The 22,047-nt window shown below is 39.1% G+C and overlaps 1 protein-coding gene across 1 annotated transcript in view; it reads left to right on the forward strand.

The window, feature by feature from the left end:
* Positions 1 to 22,047, forward strand: part of LOC129398234 (tubulin beta-8 chain-like) — a 103,525-nt gene that overhangs the window by 79,554 nt on the left and 1,924 nt on the right. The window contains 1 exon segment of the mRNA XM_063604729.1: positions 21,804 to 21,891. The gene's annotated coding sequence lies outside the window, so the exon portion shown is untranslated.

Here is a 22,047-nt window from a genome sequence, read left to right on the forward strand (position 1 = left end):
CACACCATCGCTTCTAATACTAATGAAGTAATATCCACACCATGCACTCCCACTCATCTAATCCACACCATCCCTTCTAATACTAATGTAATAATATCCAAACCATGACCTATCACTGATCTAATGCACACCATCGCTTCTAATACTAATGTAATAATATCCACACCATGCCCTATCGCTGATCTAATCCACACCATCACTTCCAATACTAATGTAATAATATCCACACCTTGCGCTATCACTGATCTAATCAACACCAATGCTTCCAATACTAATGTAATAATATCCAAACCATGCACTAACACTCATCTAATCCACACCATCGCTTCCAATACTAATGTAATAATACCCACACCATGCCCTATCACTGATCTAGTCCACACCATAGCTTCCAATACTAATGTAATAATATCCACACCATGCCTTATCACTGATCTACTCCACACCATTGTTTCTAATACTAATGTAATAATATCCACAGCATGCCCTAACACTCATCGACTCCACACCATCACTTCTAATACTAACGTAATAATATCCACACCATGCCCTAACACTGATCTAATCCATACCATCGCTTCCAATACTAATGTAATAATATCCACACCATGCCCTATCACTGATCTAATCAACACCATTGCTTCCAATACTAATGTAATAATATCCACACCATGCCCTAACACTCATCTAATCCATACCATCGCTTCCAATACTAATGAAATAATATCCACAGCATGCCCTATCACTGATCTAGTCCACACCATCGCTTGTAATACTAACGTAATAATATCCACAGCATGCCCTATCACTGATCTAGTCCACACCATCGCTTCTAATACAAATGTAATAATATCTACACCATGCCCTATCACTGATCTAGTCCACCCATCGCTTCCAATACTAATGTAATAATATCCACACCATGCCCTATCACTGATCTAGTCCACACCATCGCTTCCAATACTAATGTAATAATATCCAAACCATGCCCTATCACTGATCTAATCCACATCATCGCTTCCAATACTAATGTGGTAATATCCACATCATGCCCTATCACTGATCTAGTCCACACCATCGCTTCCAATACTAATGTAATAATACCCACATCATGCTCTATCACTGATCTAATCCACACCATCACTTCCAATACTAATGTAATAATATCCACACCATGCCCTACCACTCATCTAATCCACACCATCCCTTCTAATACTAATGTAATAATATCCACACCATGCCCTATCACTGATCTAATGCACACCATCACTTCTAATACTAATGTAATAATATCCACACCATGCCTTATCACTGATCTAATGCACAACATCGCTTCCAATACTAATGTAATAATATCCACACCATGCCCTAACACTCATGTAATCCACACCATCCCTTCTACTACTAATGTAATAATGTCCACACCATGCCCTACCACTGATCTAATGCACACCATCGCTTCTAATACTAATGTAATAATATCCACACCATGACCTATCACTGAACTAATGCACACCATCGCTTCTAATAGTAATGTAATAATATCTAAAACCATGCACTATCACTGATCTAATCCACACCATCGCTTCCAATACTAATGTAATAATATCCACACCTTGCGCTATCACTGATCTAATCAACACCATCGCTTCCAATACTAATGTAATAATATCCACACCATGCCCTAACACTCATCTAATCCACACCATCGCTTCCAATACTAATATAATAATGTACACACCATGCCCTATCACTGATCTAGTCCACACCATCGCTTCCAATACTAATGTAGTAATACCCGCATCATGTCCTATCACTGATCTAGTCTACAACATCGCTTCCAATACTAATAATATCCACACCATGCCCTATCAATTGTCTAGTCCACACCATCGCTTCTAATACTAATGTAATAATATCCACACCATGCCCTATCACTGATCTAGTCCACACCATCGTTTCTAATACTAATGTAATAATATCCACAGCATGCCCTAACACTCATCTAATCCACACCATCGCTTCTAATACTAACGTAATAATATACACATCATGCCCTAACACTGATCTAATCCACACCATCGCTTCCAATACTAATGTAATAATATCCACACCATGCCCTATCACTGATCTAATCAACAACATCGCTTCCAATACTAATGTAATAATATCCACATCATGCCCTATCACTGATCTAGTCCACACCATCGCTTCAAATACTAATGAAATAATATCCACACGATGCCCTATCACTGATCTAATGCACATCATCGCTTCCAATACCAATGTAATAATATCCACACCATGCCCTAACACTCATCTAATCCACACCATCCCTTCTAATACTAATGTAATAATATCCACATCATTCCCTATCACTGATCTAATGCACACCATCGCTTCCAATACGAATGTAATAATATCCGCACCATGCCCTACCACTCATCTAATCCACCCCATCCCTTCTAATACTAATATAATAATGTCCGCACCATGCCCTACCACTGATCTAATGCACACCATCGCTTCTAATACTAACGTAATAATATCCACACCATGCCCTAACACTGATCTAATCCACACCATCGCCTCTAATACTAATGTACTAATATCCACACCATGCGCTACCACTCATCTAATCCACACCATCCCTTCTAATACTAATGTAATGATATCCACACCATGACCTATCACTGATCTAATGCACACCATCGCTTCTAACAGTAATGTAATAATATCCACACCATGCCCTATCACTGATCTAATCCACACCATCACTTCCAATGCTAATGTAATAATATCCACACCTTGCGCTATCACTGATCTAATCAACACCATCGCTTCCAATACTAATGTAATAATATCCACACCATGCCCTAACACTCATCTAATCCACACCATCGCTTCCAATACTAATGTAATAATGTACACACCATGCCCTATCACTGATCTAGTCCACACCATCGCTTCCAATACTAATGTAGTAATATCCGCATCATGTCCTATCACTGATCTAGTCCACAACATCGCTTCCAATACTAATAATATCCACACCGTGCCCTATCAATTGTCTAGTCCACACCATCGCTTCTAATAGTAATGTAATAATATCCACACCATGCCTTATCACTGATCTAGTCCACACCATCGTTTCTAATACTAATGTAATAATATCCACAGCATACCCTAACACTCATCTTATCCACACCATCGCTTCTAATACTAACGTAATAATATCCACATCATGCTCTAACACATCTAATCCACACCATCGCTTCCAATACTAATGTAATAATATCCACACCATGCCCTATCACTGATCTAATCAACAACATCGCTTCCAATACTAATGTAATAATATCGACATCATGCCCTATGACTGATCTAGTCCACACCATCGCTTCCAATACTAATGTAATAATATCCACAGCATACCCTATCACTGATCTTGTCCAAACCATCGCTTGTAATACTAATGTAATAATATCCACAGCATGCCCTATCACTGATCTAGTCCACACCATCGCTTCTAATACTAATGTAATAATATGTACACAATGCCCTATCACTGATCTAGTCCACACCATCGCTTCCAATACTAATGTAATAATATCCACACCATGCCCTGTCACTGATCTAGTCCACAGCATCACTTCCAATACTCATGTAATAATATGCACATCATGACCTAACACTGATCTAACCCACACCATCGCTTCCAATACTAATGTAATAATATCCACATCATGCCCTATCACTGATCTAATCAACACCATCGCTTCCAATACTAATGTGATAATATCCACATCATGCCCTATCACTGATCTAGTCCACACCATCGCTTCCAATACTAATGCAATAATATCCACACCATGCCCTAACACTGATCTAATCCACACCATCACTTCCAATACTAATGTAATAATATCCACACCATGCCCTACCACTCATCTAATCAACACCATCCCTTCTAATACTAATGTAATAATATCCACACCATGCCCTGTCACTGATCTAATGCACACCATCGCTTCCAATATTAATGTAATAATATCCACATCATGCCCCACCACTAATGTAACGCACAGCATCGCTTCTAATACTAATGTAATAATATCCGCACCATGCCCTAACACTCATCTAATCCACAACATCGCTTCTAATACTAATGTAATAATATCCACACCATGCCCTACCACTCATCTAATCCACCCCATCCCTTCTAATGATAATGTAATAATATCCACACCATGCCCTATCACTGATCTAATGCACACCATGGCTTCTAATACTAATGTAATAATATCCACACCATGCCCTAACACTGATCTAATCCACACCATCGCTTCTATTACTAAGGTAGTAATATCCCCACCATGCCCTACCATTCATCTAATCCACACCATCCCTTCAAATACTAATGTAATAATATCCACACCATGACCTATCACTGATCTAATGCACACCATCGCTTCTAATGCTAATGTAATAATATCCACACCATGCCCTATCACTGATCTAATCCACACCATCGCTTCCAATACGAATGTAATCATATAGACAAACTGCCCTATCACTGATCTAATCCACACCATCACTTCCAATACTAATGTAATAATATCCACACCTTGCGCTATCACTGATCTAATCAACACCATCGCTTCCAATACTAATGTAATAATATCCACACCATGCCCTAACACTCATCTAATCCACACCATCGCTTCTAATACTAACGTAATAATATACACACCATGCCCTAACACTGATGTAATCCACTCCATCGCTTCCAATACTAATGTAATAATATCCACACCATGCCCTATCACTGATCTAATCAACACCATCGCTTCCAATACTAATGTAATAATATCCACACCATGCCCTAACACTCATCTAATCCACACCATCGCTTCCAATACTAATGTAATAATATCCACATCATGCCCTATCACTGATCTAGTCCACACCATCGCTTCCAATACTAATGTAATCATATCCACAACCTGCCCTATCACTGATCTAATCCACACCATCACTTCCAATAGTAATGTAATAATATCCACACCATGCCCTACCACTCATCTAATCCACAACATCCCTTCCAATACTAATGTAATAATATCCACACCATGCCCTATCACTGATCTAATGCACACCATCTCTTCCAATACTAACGTAATAATATCCGCATCATGCCCTATCACTGATCTAATACACACCATCGCTTCTAATACTAATGTAATAATATCCACACCATGCCCTAACACTCATCTAATCCACACCATCGCTTCCAATACTAATGTAATAATATCCACACCATGCGCTAACACTCATCTAATCCACACCATCGCTTCATATACTAATGTAATAATATCCACACCATGCCCTATCACTGATCTAATGCACACCATGGCTTCTAATACTAATGTAATAATATCCACACCATGCCCTAACACTGATCTAATCCACACCATCGCTTCTAATACTAATGTAGTGATATCCACAACATGCCATACCACTCATCTAATCCACACCATCCGTTCTAATACTGATGTAATAATATCCACACCATGACCTATCACTGATCTAATCCACACCATCACTTCCAATACTAATGTAATAATATCCACACCTTGCACTATCACTGATCTAATCAACACCATCGCTTCCAATACTGATGTAATAATATCCACACCGTGCCCTACCACTCATCTAATCCACACCATCGCTTCCAATACTAATGTAATAATATCCACGCCATACCCTATCACTGATCTAGTCCACAGCATCGCTTCCAATACTAATGTAGTAATATCCACATCATGCCCTATCACTGATCTAGTCCACACCATCACTTCCAATACTAATGTAGTAATATCCACACCGTGCCCTATCACTGATCTAGTCCCCACCATTGCTTCTAATAATAAAGTAATAATATCCACACCATGCCCTATCACTGATCTAGTCCATACCATCGTTTTTAATACTAATGTAATAATATCCACAGCATGCCCTACCACTCATCTAATCCACACCATCCATTCTAATACTAATGTAATAATATCCACAACATGACCTATCACTGATCTAATGCACACCATCGCTTCTAATCCTAATGTAATAATATCCACACCATGCCCTATCGGTGATCTAATCCACACCATCACTTTCAGTACTAATGTAGTAATATCCACATAATGCCCTATCACTGATCTAGTCCACACCATCGCTTCCAATACTAATGTAATAATATCCACACCATGCCTTAACACTGATCTAATCCACACCATCACTTCCAATACTAATGTGATAATATCCACACCATGCCCTACCACTCATCTAATCCACACCATCCCTTCTAATACTAATGCAGTAATATCCACACCATGCCCTATCACTGATCTAATGCACACCATCCCTTCTAATACTATTGTAATAATATCCACATCATGCCCTACCACTAATGTAACGCACAGCATCGCTTCTAATACTAATGTAATAATATCCACGCCATGCCCTAACACTCATCTAATCCACAGCATCGCTTCTAATACTAATGTAATAATATCCACACCATGCCCTACCACGCATCTAATCCACCCCATCCCTTCTAATAATAATGTAATAATATCCAAACCATGCCCTATCACTGATCTAATGCACACCATGGCTTCTAATACTAATGTAATAATATCCACACCATGCCCTACCACTCATCTAATCCACACCATCCCTTCTTATACTAACGTAATAATATCCACACCATGCCCTAACACTGATGTAATCCACACCATCGCTTCCAATACTAATGTAATAATATCCACACCATGCCCTATCACTGATCTAATCAACACCATCGCTTCCAGTACTAATGTAATAATATCCACACCATGCCCTAACACTCATCTAATCCACACCATCGCTTCCAATACTAATGTAATAATATCCACATCATGCCCTATCACTGATCTAGTCCACACCATCGCTTCCAATACTAATGTAATCATATCCACAACGCGCCCTATCACTGATCTAATCCACACCATCACTTCCAAAAGTAATGTAATAATATCCACACCATGCCCTACCACTCATCTAATCCACACCATCCCTTCTAATACTAATGTGATAATATCCACACCATGCCCTATCACTGATCTTATGCAAACCATCGCTTCCAATACTAACGTAATAATATCCGCATCATGCCCTATCACTGATCTAATGCACACCATCGCTTCTAATACTAATGTAATAATATCCACACCATGCCCTAACCCTCATCTAATCCACACCATCGCTTCCGATACTAATGTAATAATATCCACACCGTGCGCTAACACTCATGTAATCCACACCATCGCTTCTAATACTAATGTAATAATATCCACACCATGCCCTATCACTGATCTAATGCACACAATCGCTTCTAATACTAATGTAATAATATCCACACCATGCCCTAACACTGATCTAATCCACACCATCGCTTCTAATACTAATGTAATGATATCCACACCATGCCCTACCACTCATGTAATCCACACCATCCCTTCTAATACTGATGTAATAATATCCACACCATGACTTATCACTGATCTAATGCACACCATCGCTTCTAATACTAATGTAATAATATCCACACCATGACCTATCACTGATCTAATCCACACCATCACTTCCAATACTAATGTAATAATATCCACACCTTGCACTATCACTGATCTAATCAACACCATCGCTTCCAATACTGATGTAATAATATCCACACCATGCCCTACCACTCATCTAATCCACACCATCTCTTCCAATACTAATGTAATAATATCCACGCCATGCCCTATCACTGATCTAGTCCACACCATCGCTTCCAATACTAATGTAGTAATATCCACATCATGCCCTATCACTGATCTAGTCCACACCATCGCTTCTAATACTAATATAGTAATATCGACACCATGCCCTCTCACTGATCTAGTCCCCACCATTGCTTCTAATACTAAAGTAATAATATCCACACCATGCCCTATCACTGATCTAGTCCATACCATCGTTTTTAATACTAATGTAATAATATCCACAGCATGCCATAACACTCATCTAATCCACACCATTGCTTCCAATACTAATGTAGTAATACCCACACCATGCCCTATCACTGATCTAGTCGACACCATCGCTTCCAATACTAATGTAATAATATCCACACCATGCCTTATCACTGATCTAGTCCACACCATTGTTTCTAATAGTAATGTAATAATACCCACAGCATGCCCTAACACTCATCTAATCCACACCATCACTTCTAATACTAACGCAATAATATCCACACCATGCCCTAACACTGATCTAATCCACACCATCGCTTCCAATACTAATGTAATAATATCCACACCATGCCCTATCACTGATCTAATCAACACCATCGCTTCCAATACTAATGTAATAATATCCACACCATGCCATAACACTCATCTAATCCACACCATCGCTTCCAATACTAATGTAATAATATCCACATCATGTCCTATCACTGATCTATTCCACACCATCGCTTCCAATACTAGTGTAATAATATCCACAGCATGCCCTATCACTGATCTAGTCCACACCATCGCTTGTAATACTAATGTAATAATATCCACAGCATGCCCTATCACTGATCTAGTACACACAATCGCTTCTAATACTAATGTAATAATATCTACACCGTGCCCTATCACTGATCTAGTCCACACCATCGCTTCCAATACTAATGTAATAATATCCACACCATGCCCTATCAGTGATCTAGTCCACACCATCGCTTCCAATACTAATGTAATAATATCCACATCGTGCCCTATCACTGATCTAGTCCACACCATCGCTTCTAATACTAATGTAATAATATCCACACCATGCCCTATCACTGATTTAATCCACACCATCACTTCCAATAGTAATGTAGTAATATCTACACCGTGCCCTATCACTGATCTAGTCCACACCATCGCTTCCAATAGTAATGTAATAATATCCACACCATGCCCTATCAATGATCTAGTCCACACCATCGCTTCCAATACTAATGTAATAATATCCACATCATGCCCTATCACTGATCTAGTCCACACCATCGCTTCTAATACTAATGGAATAATATCCACACCATGCCCTATCACTGATCTAATCCACACCATCGCTTCCAATACTAATGTAGTGATATCCACGCCATGCCCTATCACTGATCTAGTCCACACCATCGCTTCCAATACTAATGTAATAATATCCACACCATGCCCTATCACTGACCTAATCCACACCATCACTTCCAATACTAATGTAATAATATCCACACCTTGCGCTATCACTGATCTAATCCACACCATCGCTTCCAATACTAATGTAATAATATCCACACCATGCCCTAACACTCATCTAATCCACACCATCGCTTCTAATACTAATGTAATAATATCCACACCATGCCCTAACACTGATGTAATCCACACCATCGCTTCCAATACTAATGTAATAATATCCACACCATGCCCTATCACTGATCTAATCAACACCATCGCTTCCAATACTAATGTAATAATATCCACACCATGCCCTAACACTCATCTAATCCACACCATCGCTTCCAATACTAATGTAATAATATCCACGTCATGCCCTATCACTGATCTAGTCCACAGCATCGCTTCCAATACTAATGTAATCATATCCACAACCTGCCCTATCACTGATCTAATCCACTCCATCACTTCCAATAGTAACGTAATAATATACACACCATGCCCTACCACTCATCTAATCCACACCATCCCTTCTAATACCAAAGTAATAATATCCACACCATGCCCTATCACTGATCTAATGCACACCATCGCTTCCAATACCAACGTAATAATATCCGCATCATGCCCTATCACTGATCTAATGCACACCATCGCTTCTAATACTAATGTAATAATATCCACACCATGCCCTACCACTCATCTAATCCACACCATCGCTTCCAATACTAATATAATAATATCCACACCATGCCCTAACACTCATCTAATCCACACCATCGCTTCTAATACTAATGTAATAATATCCACACCATGCCCTATCACTGATCTAATGCACACCATCGCTTCTAATACTAATGTAATAATATCCATACCATGCCCTAACACTGATCTAATCCACACCATCGCCTCTAATACTAATGCAGTGATATCCACACCATGCCCTACCACTCATCTAATCCACACCATCCCTTCTAATACTGATGTAATAATATCCACATCATGACCTGTCACGGATCTAATGCACACCATCACTTCTAATACTAATGTAATAATATCCACACCATGACCTATCACTGATCTAATCCACACCATCACTTCCAATACTAATGTAATAATATCCACACCTTGCGCTATCACTGATCTAATCAACACCATCGCTTCCAATACTGATGTAATAATATCCACACCATGCCCTAACACTCATCTAATCCACACCATCGCTTCCAATACTAATGTAATAATATCCACGCCATGCCCTATGACTGATCTAGTCCACACCATCGCTTCCAATACAAGTGTAGTAATATCCACATCATGCCCTATCACTGATCTAGTCCACACCATCGCTTCCAATACTAATGTAGTAATATCCACACCATGCCCTATCACTGATCTAGTCCCCACCATTGCTTCTAATACTAAAGTAATAATATCCACACCATGCCCTATCACTGATCTAGTCCATACCATCGTTTTTAATACTAATGTAATAATATCCACAGCATGCCATAACACTCATCTAATCCACACCATCGCTTCTAATACTAACGTAATAATATCCACACCATGCCCTAACACTGATCTAATCCACACCATTGCTTCCAATACTAATGTAGTAATACCCACACCATGCCCTATCACTGATCTAGTCGACACCATCGCTTCCAATACTAATGTAATAATATCCACACCATGCCTTATCACTGATCTAGTCCACACCATTGTTTCTAACACTAATGTAATAATATCCACATCATGCCCTAACACTCATCTAATCCACACCATCGCTTCTAATTCTAATGTAATAATATCCACACCATGCCCTAACACTGATGTAATCCACACCATCGCTTCCAATGCTAATGTAATAATATCCACACCATGCCCTATCACTGATCTAATCAACACCATCGCTTCCAATACTAATGTAATAATATCCACACCATGCCCTAACACTCATCTAATCCACACCATCGCTTCCAATACTAATGTAATAATATCCACATCATGCCCTATCACTGATCTAGTCCACAGCATCGCTTCCAATACTAATGTAATCATATCCACAACCTGCCCTATCACTGATCTAATCCACTCCATCACTTCCAATAGTAATGTGATAATATACACACCATGCCCTACCACTCATCTAATCCACACCATCCCTTCTAATACTAATGTAATAATATCCACACCATGCCCTATCACTGATCTAATGCACACCATCGCTTCCAATACTAACGTAATAATATCCGCATCATGCCCTATCACTGATCTAATGCACACCATCACTTCTAATACTAATGTAATAATATCCACACCATGCCCTAACACTCATCTAATCCACACCATCGCTTCCAATACTAATGTAATAATATCCACACCATGCCCTAACACTCATCTAATCCACACCATCCCTTCTAATACTAATGTAATAATATCCACACCATGCCCTATCACTGATCTAATGCACACCATCGCTTCTAATACTAATGTAATAATATCCATACCATGCCCTAACACTGATCTAATCCACACCATCACCTCTAATACTAATGTAGTGATATCCACACCATGCCCTACCACTCATCTAATCCACACCATCCCTTCTAATACTGATGTAATAATATCCACATCATGACCTGTCACTGATCTAATGCACACCATCTCTTCTAATACTAATGTAATAATATCCACACCATGACCTATCACTGATCTGATCCACACCATCACTTCCAATACTAATGTAATAATATCCACACCTTGCGCTATCACTGATCTAATCAACACCATCGCTTCCAATACTGATGTAATAATATCCACACCATGCCCTAACACTCATCTAATCCACACCATCGCTTCCAATACTAATGTAATAATATCCACGCCATGCCCTATCACTGATCTAGTCCACACCATCGCTTCCAATACAAATGTAGTAATATCCACATCATGCCCTATCACTGATCTAGTCCACACCATAGCTTCTAATACTAAAGTAATAATATCCACACCATGCCCTATCACTGATCTAGTCCATACCATTGTTTTTAATACTAATGTAATAATATCCACAGCATGCCATAACACTCATCTAATCCACACCATCGCTTCTAATACTAACGTAATAATATCCACACCATGCCCTAACACTGATCTAATCCACACCATTGCTTCCAATACTAATGTAGTAATACCCACACCATGCCCTGTCACTGATCTAGTCGACACCATCGCTTCCAATACTAATGTAATAATATCCACACCATGCCTTATCACTGATCTAGTCCACACCATTGTTTCTAATACTAATGTAATAATATCCACATCATGCCCTATCACTGATCTAATCCACACCATCGCTTCCAATACTAATGTAATCATATAGACAAACTGCCCTATCACTGATCTAATCCACACCATCACTTCCAATACTAATGTAATAATATCCACACCTTGCGCTATCACTGATCTAATCAACACCATCGCTTCCAATACTAATGTAATAATATCCACACCATGCCCTAACACTCATCTAATCCACACCATCGCTTCTAATACTAACGTAATAATATACACACCATGCCCTAACACTGATGTAATCCACTCCATCGCTTCCAATACTAATGTAATAATATCCACACCATGCCCTATCACTGATCTAATCAACACCATCGCTTCCAATACTAATGTAATAATATCCACACCATGCCCTAACACTCATCTAATCCACACCATCGCTTCCAATACTAATGTAATAATATCCACATCATGCCCTATCACTGATCTAGTCCACACCATCGCTTCCAATACTAATGTAATCATATCCACAACCTGCCCTATCACTGATCTAATCCACACCATCACTTCCAATAGTAATGTAATAATATCCACACCATGCCCTACCACTCATCTAATCCACAACATCCCTTCCAATACTAATGTAATAATATCCACACCATGCCCTATCACTGATCTAATGCACACCATCTCTTCCAATACTAACGTAATAATATCCGCATCATGCCCTATCACTGATCTAATACACACCATCGCTTCTAATACTAATGTAATAATATCCACACCATGCCCTAACACTCATCTAATCCACACCATCGCTTCCAATACTAATGTAATAATATCCACACCATGCGCTAACACTCATCTAATCCACACCATCGCTTCATATACTAATGTAATAATATCCACACCATGCCCTATCACTGATCTAATGCACACCATGGCTTCTAATACTAATGTAATAATATCCACACCATGCCCTAACACTGATCTAATCCACACCATCGCTTCTAATACTAATGTAGTGATATCCACAACATGCCATACCACTCATCTAATCCACACCATCCGTTCTAATACTGATGTAATAATATCCACACCATGACCTATCACTGATCTAATCCACACCATCACTTCCAATACTAATGTAATAATATCCACACCTTGCACTATCACTGATCTAATCAACACCATCGCTTCCAATACTGATGTAATAATATCCACACCGTGCCCTACCACTCATCTAATCCACACCATCGCTTCCAATACTAATGTAATAATATCCACGCCATACCCTATCACTGATCTAGTCCACAGCATCGCTTCCAATACTAATGTAGTAATATCCACATCATGCCCTATCACTGATCTAGTCCACACCATCACTTCCAATACTAATGTAGTAATATCCACACCGTGCCCTATCACTGATCTAGTCCCCACCATTGCTTCTAATACTAAAGTAATAATATCCACACCATGTCCTATCACTGATCTAGTCCATACCATCGTTTTTAATACTAATGTAATAATATCCACAGCATGCCCTACCACTCATCTAATCCACACCATCCATTCTAATACTAATGTAATAATATCCACAACATGACCTATCACTGATCTAATGCACACCATCGCTTCTAATCCTAATGTAATAATATCCACACCATGCCCTATCGGTGATCTAATCCACACCATCACTTTCAGTACTAATGTAGTAATATCCACATAATGCCCTATCACTGATCTAGTCCACACCATCGCTTCCAATACTAATGTAATAATATCCACACCATGCCTTAACACTGATCTAATCCACACCATCACTTCCAATACTAATGTAATAATATCCACACCATGCCCTACCACTCATCTAATCCACACCATCCCTTCTAATACTAATGCAGTAATATCCACACCATGCCCTATCACTGATCTAATGCACACCATCCCTTCTAATACTATTGTAATAATATCCACATCATGCCCTACCACTAATGTAACGCACAGCATCGCTTCTAATACTAATGTAATAATATCCACGCCATGCCCTAACACTCATCTAATCCACAGCATCGCTTCTAATACTAATGTAATAATATCCACACCATGCCCTACCACGCATCTAATCCACCCCATCCCTTGTAATAATAATGTAATAATATCCAAACCATGCCCTATCACTGATCTAATGCACACCATGGCTTCTAATACTAATGTAATAATATCCACACCATGCCCTAACACTGATCTAATCCACACCATCGCTTCTAATACTAAGGTAGTAATATCCCCACCATGCCCTACCACTCATCTAATCCACACCATCCCTTCTAATACTAATGTAATAATATCCACACCATGACCTGTCACTGTTCTTACGCACGCCATCGCTTCCAATACTAATGTAATAATATCCACACCATGCCCTACCACTCATCTAATCCACACCATCCCTTCTTATACTAACGTAATAATATCCACACCATGCCCTAACACTGATGTAATCCACACCATCGCTTCCAATACTAATGTAATAATATCCACACCATGCCCTATCACTGATCTAATCAACACCATCGCTTCCAGTACTAATGTAATAATATCCACACCATGCCCTAACACTCATCTAATCCACACCATCGCTTTCAGTACTAATGTAGTAATATCCACATCATGCCCTATCACTGATCTAGTCCACACCATCGCTTCCAATACTAATGTAATCATATCCACACCTTGCACTATCACTGATCTAATCAACACCATCGCTTCCAATACTGATGTAATAATATCCACACCATGCCCTACCACTCATCTAATCCACACCATCTCTTCCAATACTAATGTAATAATATCCACGCCATGCCCTATCACTGATCTAGTCCACACCATCGCTTCCAATACTAATGTAGTAATATCCACATCATGCCCTATCACTGATCTAGTCCACACCATCGCTTCTAATACTAATATAGTAATATCGACACCATGCCCTCTCACTGATCTAGTCCCCACCATTGCTTCTAATACTAAAGTAATAATATCCACACCATGCCCTATCACTGATCTAGTCCATACCATCGTTTTTAATACTAATGTAATAATATCCACAGCATGCCATAACACTCATCTAATCCACACCATTGCTTCCAATACTAATGTAGTAATACCCACACCATGCCCTATCACTGATCTAGTCGACACCATCGCTTCCAATACTAATGTAATAATATCCACACCATGCCTTATCACTGATCTAGTCCACACCATTGTTTCTAATAGTAATGTAATAATACCCACAGCATGCCCTAACACTCATCTAATCCACACCATCACTTCTAATACTAACGCAATAATATCCACACCATGCCCTAACACTGATCTAATCCACACCATGGCTTCCAATACTAATGTAATAATATCCACACCATGCCCTATCACTGATCTAATCAACACCATCGCTTCCAATACTAATGTAATAATATCCACACCATGCCATAACACTCATCTAATCCACACCATCGCTTCCAATACTAATGTAATAATATCCACATCATGTCCTATCACTGATCTATTCCACACCATCGCTTCCAATACTAGTGTAATAATATCCACAGCATGCCCTATCACTGATCTAGTCCACACCATCGCTTGTAATACTAATGTAATAATATCCACAGCATGCCCTATCACTGATCTAGTACACACAATCGCTTCTAATACTAATGTAATAATATCTACACCGTGCCCTATCACTGATCTAGTCCACACCATCGCTTCCAATACTAATGTAATAATATCCACACCATGCCCTATCAGTGATCTAGTCCACACCATCGCTTCCAATACTAATGTAATAATATCCACATCGTGCCCTATCACTGATCTAGTCCACACCATCGCTTCTAATACTAATGTAATAATATCCACACCATGCCCTATCACTGATTTAATCCACACCATCACTTCCAATAGTAATGTAGTAATATCTACACCGTGCCCTATCACTGATCTAGTCCACACCATCGCTTCCAATAGTAATGTAATAATATCCACACCATGCCCTATCAATGATCTAGTCCACACCATCGCTTCCAATACTAATGTAATAATATCCACATCATGCCCTATCACTGATCTAGTCCACACCATCGCTTCTAATACTAATGGAATAATATCCACACCATGCCCTATCACTGATCTAATCAACACCATCGCTTCCAATACTAATGTAATAATATCCACACCATGCCCTAACACTCATCTAATCCACACCATCGCTTCCAATACTAATGTAATAATATCCACGTCATGCCCTATCACTGATCTAGTCCACAGCATCGCTTCCAATACTAATGTAATCATATCCACAACCTGCCCTATCACTGATCTAATCCACTCCATCACTTCCAATAGTAACGTAATAATATACACACCATGCCCTACCACTCATCTAATCCACACCATCCCTTCTAATACCAAAGTAATAATATCCACACCATGCCCTATCACTGATCTAATGCACACCATCGCTTCCAATACTAACGTAATAATATCCGCATCATGCCCTATCACTGATCTAATGCACACCATGGCTTCTAATACTAATGTAATAATATCCACACCATGCCCTACCACTCATCTAATCCACACCATCGCTTCCAATACTAATATAATAATATCCACACCATGCCCTAACACTCATCTAATCCACACCATCGCTTCTAATACTAATGTAATAATATCCACACCATGCCCTATCACTGATCTAATGCACACCATCGCTTCTAATACTAATGTAATAATATCCATACCATGCCCTAACACTGATCTAATCCACACCATCGCCTCTAATACTAATGCAGTGATATCCACACCATGCCCTACCACTCATCTAATCCACACCATCCCTTCTAATACTGATGTAATAATATCCACATCATGACCTGTCACGGATCTAATGCACACCATCACTTCTAATACTAATGTAATAATATCCACACCATGACCTATCACTGATCTAATCCACACCATCACTTCCAATACTAATGTAATAATATCCACACCTTGCGCTATCACTGATCTAATCAACACCATCGCTTCCAATACTGATGTAATAATATCCACACCATGCCCTAACACTCATCTAATCCACACCATCGCTTCCAATACTAATGTAATAATATCCACGCCATGCCCTATCACTGATCTAGTCCACACCATCGCTTCCAATACAAATGTAGTAATATCCACATCATGCCCTATCACTGATCTAGTCCACACCATTGCTTCTAATACTAAAGTAATAATATCCACACCATGCCCTATCACTGATCTAGTCCATACCATTGTTTTTAATACTAATGTAATAATATCCACAGCATGCCATAACACTCATCTAATCCACACCATCGCTTCTAATACTAACGTAATAATATCCACACCATGCCCTAACACTGATCTAATCCACACCATTGCTTCCAATACTAATGTAGTAATACCCACACCATGCCCTGTCACTGATCTAGTCGACACCATCGCTTCCAATACTAATGTAATAATATCCACACCATGCCTTATCACTGATCTAGTCCACACCATTGTTTCTAATACTAATGTAATAATATCCACACCATGCCATAACACTCATCTAATCCACACCATCGCTTCCAATACTAATGTAATAATATCCACATCATGTCCTATCACTGATCTATTCCACACCATCGCTTCCAATACTAGTGTAATAATATCCACAGCATGCCCTATCACTGATCTAGTCCACACCATCGCTTGTAATACTAATGTAATAGTATCCACAGCATGCCCTATCACTGATCTAGTCCACACCATCGCTTCTAATACTAATGTAATAATATCTACACCGTGCCCTATCACTGATCTAGTCCACACCATCACTTCCAATACTAATGTAATAATATCCACACCATGCCCTATCAGTGATCTAGTCCACACCATCGTTTCCAATACTAATGTAATAATATCCACATCGTGCCCTATCACTGATCTAGTCCACACCATCTCTTCTAATACTAATGTAATAATATGTACACCATGCCCTATCATTGATATAATCCACACCATCGTTTCCACTACTAATGTAATAATATCCACACCATGCCCTAACACTCATCTAATCCACACCATCCCTTCTAATACTAATGTAATAATATCCACACCATGCCCTATCACTGATCTAATCCACATCACCGCTTCCAATACTAATGTAATAATATCCACACCATGCCCTATCACTGACCTAATCCACACTACCACTTCCAATACCAATGTAGTAATATCCACATCATGCTCTATCACTGATGTAGTCCACACCATCGCTTCCAATACTAATGTAATAATATCCACACCATGCCCTATCACTGATCTAATCCACACCATCACTTCCAATACTAATGTAATAATATCCACACCATGCCCTACCACTCATCTAATCCACACCATCCCTTCTCATACTAATGTAATAATGTCCACACCATGCCCTACCACTGATCTAATGCACACCATCTCTTCTAATATTAATGTAATAATATCCACACCATGACCTATCACTGATCTATTGCACACCATTGCTTCTAATACTTATGTAATAATATCCACACCATGCCCTATCACTGATCTAATCCACACCATCACTTCCAATACTTTTGTAATAATATCCACACCTTGCGCTATCACTGATCTAATCAACACCATCGCTTCCAATACTAATGTAATAATATCCACACCATGCCCTAACACTCATCTAATCCACACCATCGCTTCCAATACTAATGTAATAATATACACACCATGCCCTATCACTGATCTAGTCCACACCATCGCTTCCAATACTAATAATATCCACACCATGCCCTATTACTGATCTAGTCCCCACCATCGCTTCTAATACTAATGTAATAATATCCACACCATGCCCTATCACTGATCTAATCCACACCATTGCTTGCAATACTAATGTTATAGTATCCATATCATGCCCTAACACTCATCTAATCCACACCATCGCTTCCAATACTAATGTAATAATATACACATCATGCCCTATCACTTATCTAGTCCACACCATCGCTTCCAAAGCTAATGTAATGATATCCACACCATGCCCTATCACTTATCTTGTCCACCCCATCACTTCTAATACTAATGTAATAATATCCACAGCATGCCCTAACACTCATCTAATCCACACCATCGCTTGTAATACTAATGTAATAATATGCACACCATGCCCTATCACTGATCTAGTCCACACCATCGCTGCCAATACTAATGTAATAATATCCACACCATGCCCTATCACTGATCTAGTCCACACCATCGCTTCCAATACTAATGTAATAATATCCACATCATTCCCTATCACTGATCTAGTCCACACCATCGCTTCTAATACTAATGTAATAATATCCACACCATGCCCTATCACTGATCTAGTCCACACCATCACTTCTAATACTAATGGAATAATATCCACACCATGCCCTATCACTGATTTAATCCACACCATCGCTTCCAATACTAATGTAATAATATCCACACCATGTCCTATCACTGATCTAATCCACGCCATCGCTTCCAATACCAATGTAGTAATATCCACATCATGCCCTATCACTGATCTAGTCCACACCATCGCTTCCAATACTAATGTAATAATATCCACACCATGCCCTATCACTGATCTAATCCATACCATCACTTCCAATACTAATGTAATAATATCCACACCATGCCCTAACACTCATCAAATCCACACCATCCCTTCTGATACTAATGTAATAATATGCACTCCATGCCCTGTCACTGATCTAATCCACACCATCGCTTCCAATACTAATGTAATAATATCCACACCATGCCCTATCACTGATCTAATCCACACCATCGCTTCCAATACTAATGTAGTAATATCTACATCATGCCCTATCACTCATCTAGTCCACACCATCGCTTCCAATGCTAATGTAATAATATCCACACCATGCCCTATCACTGATCTAATCCACACCATCACTTCCAATAGCAATGTAATAATATCCACACCATGCCCTACCACTCATCTAATCCACACCATCCCTTCTAATACTAATGTAATAATAACCACACCTGCCCTATCACTGATCTAATCACACCATCGCTTCTAATACTAATGTAATAATATCCACATCATGCCCTATCACTGATCTAATGCACACCATCGCTTCCAATAGTAATGTAATAATATCCACACCATGCCCTACCACTCATCTAATCCACACCATCCCTTCTAATACTAATGTAATAATGTCCACACCTTGCCCTATCACTGATCTAATGCACACCATCGCTTCTAATACTAATGTTATAATATCTACAGCATGCCCTAACACTGATCTTATCCACACCATGGCTTCTAATACTAATGTAGTAATATCCACACCATGCCCTACCACTCATCTAATCCACACCATCCATTCTAATACTAATGTAATAATATCCACACCATGACCTATCACTGATCTAATGCACACGATCGCTTCTAATACTAATGTAATAGTATCCACACCATGCCCTATCGGTGATCTAATCCACACCATCACTTCCAGTACTAATTTAGTAATATCCACATCATGCCCTATCACTGATCTAGTCCACACCATCGCTTCCAATACTAATGTAATAATATCCACACCATGCCCTACCACTCATCTAATCCACACCATCCCTTCTAATACTAATGTAATAATATCCACACCATGCCCTAATACTCATCTAATCCACACCATCTCTTCTAATACTAATGTAATAATATCCACACCATGCCCTAACAGTAATGTAATATCTGCACAATTTCCCAACACCAATACAATATCCACACCATTCCCTAACACTTATCTAAATGTCCATACCATGCCCTAACACTAATATATTGACACAATTGCCTCTAATACTAATATATAGAATAATATCTAGTAAGTGGACCCTGTTGACATTGAGGCTTTTTTAAGGGTTTTACAGCTTTGGCTGAACTATAGCCTCTGTAATGGATTTTGATGATGTGTCTGCTTTGCTGGCATGGTATTGACATGGTTGTTTTAAAAAGTAACTTACTTTCCAATAATGTCATATTTCTAAGCAACTTCCCGTAGTAGTACAAAATACAACTTTTTCTTCCCTTAGATTCCCCAACAGTTATTGCCGTACCAGATTTGCAGTGTCGCACAAAATACTCTGGTATATTGCACTGAAAGCATGGACACTCTCCCAGGTAACTACCACATAACCCCTAGATCAGGAAATCAGCGTTGTTCCTACATGATAATTCGGTCCACAAACTCACTTCACTTTTACCTCGTGCCACACTTGGGAGTATAATGTGTTTTTTTTTTTTTTCATTCGGATCCAGTTTTCTTTTCCTGGAACT

Source organism: Pan paniscus, chromosome 4, assembly GCF_029289425.2.
Source record: "Pan paniscus chromosome 4, NHGRI_mPanPan1-v2.0_pri, whole genome shotgun sequence".
NCBI lineage: Eukaryota > Metazoa > Chordata > Mammalia > Primates > Hominidae > Pan > Pan paniscus.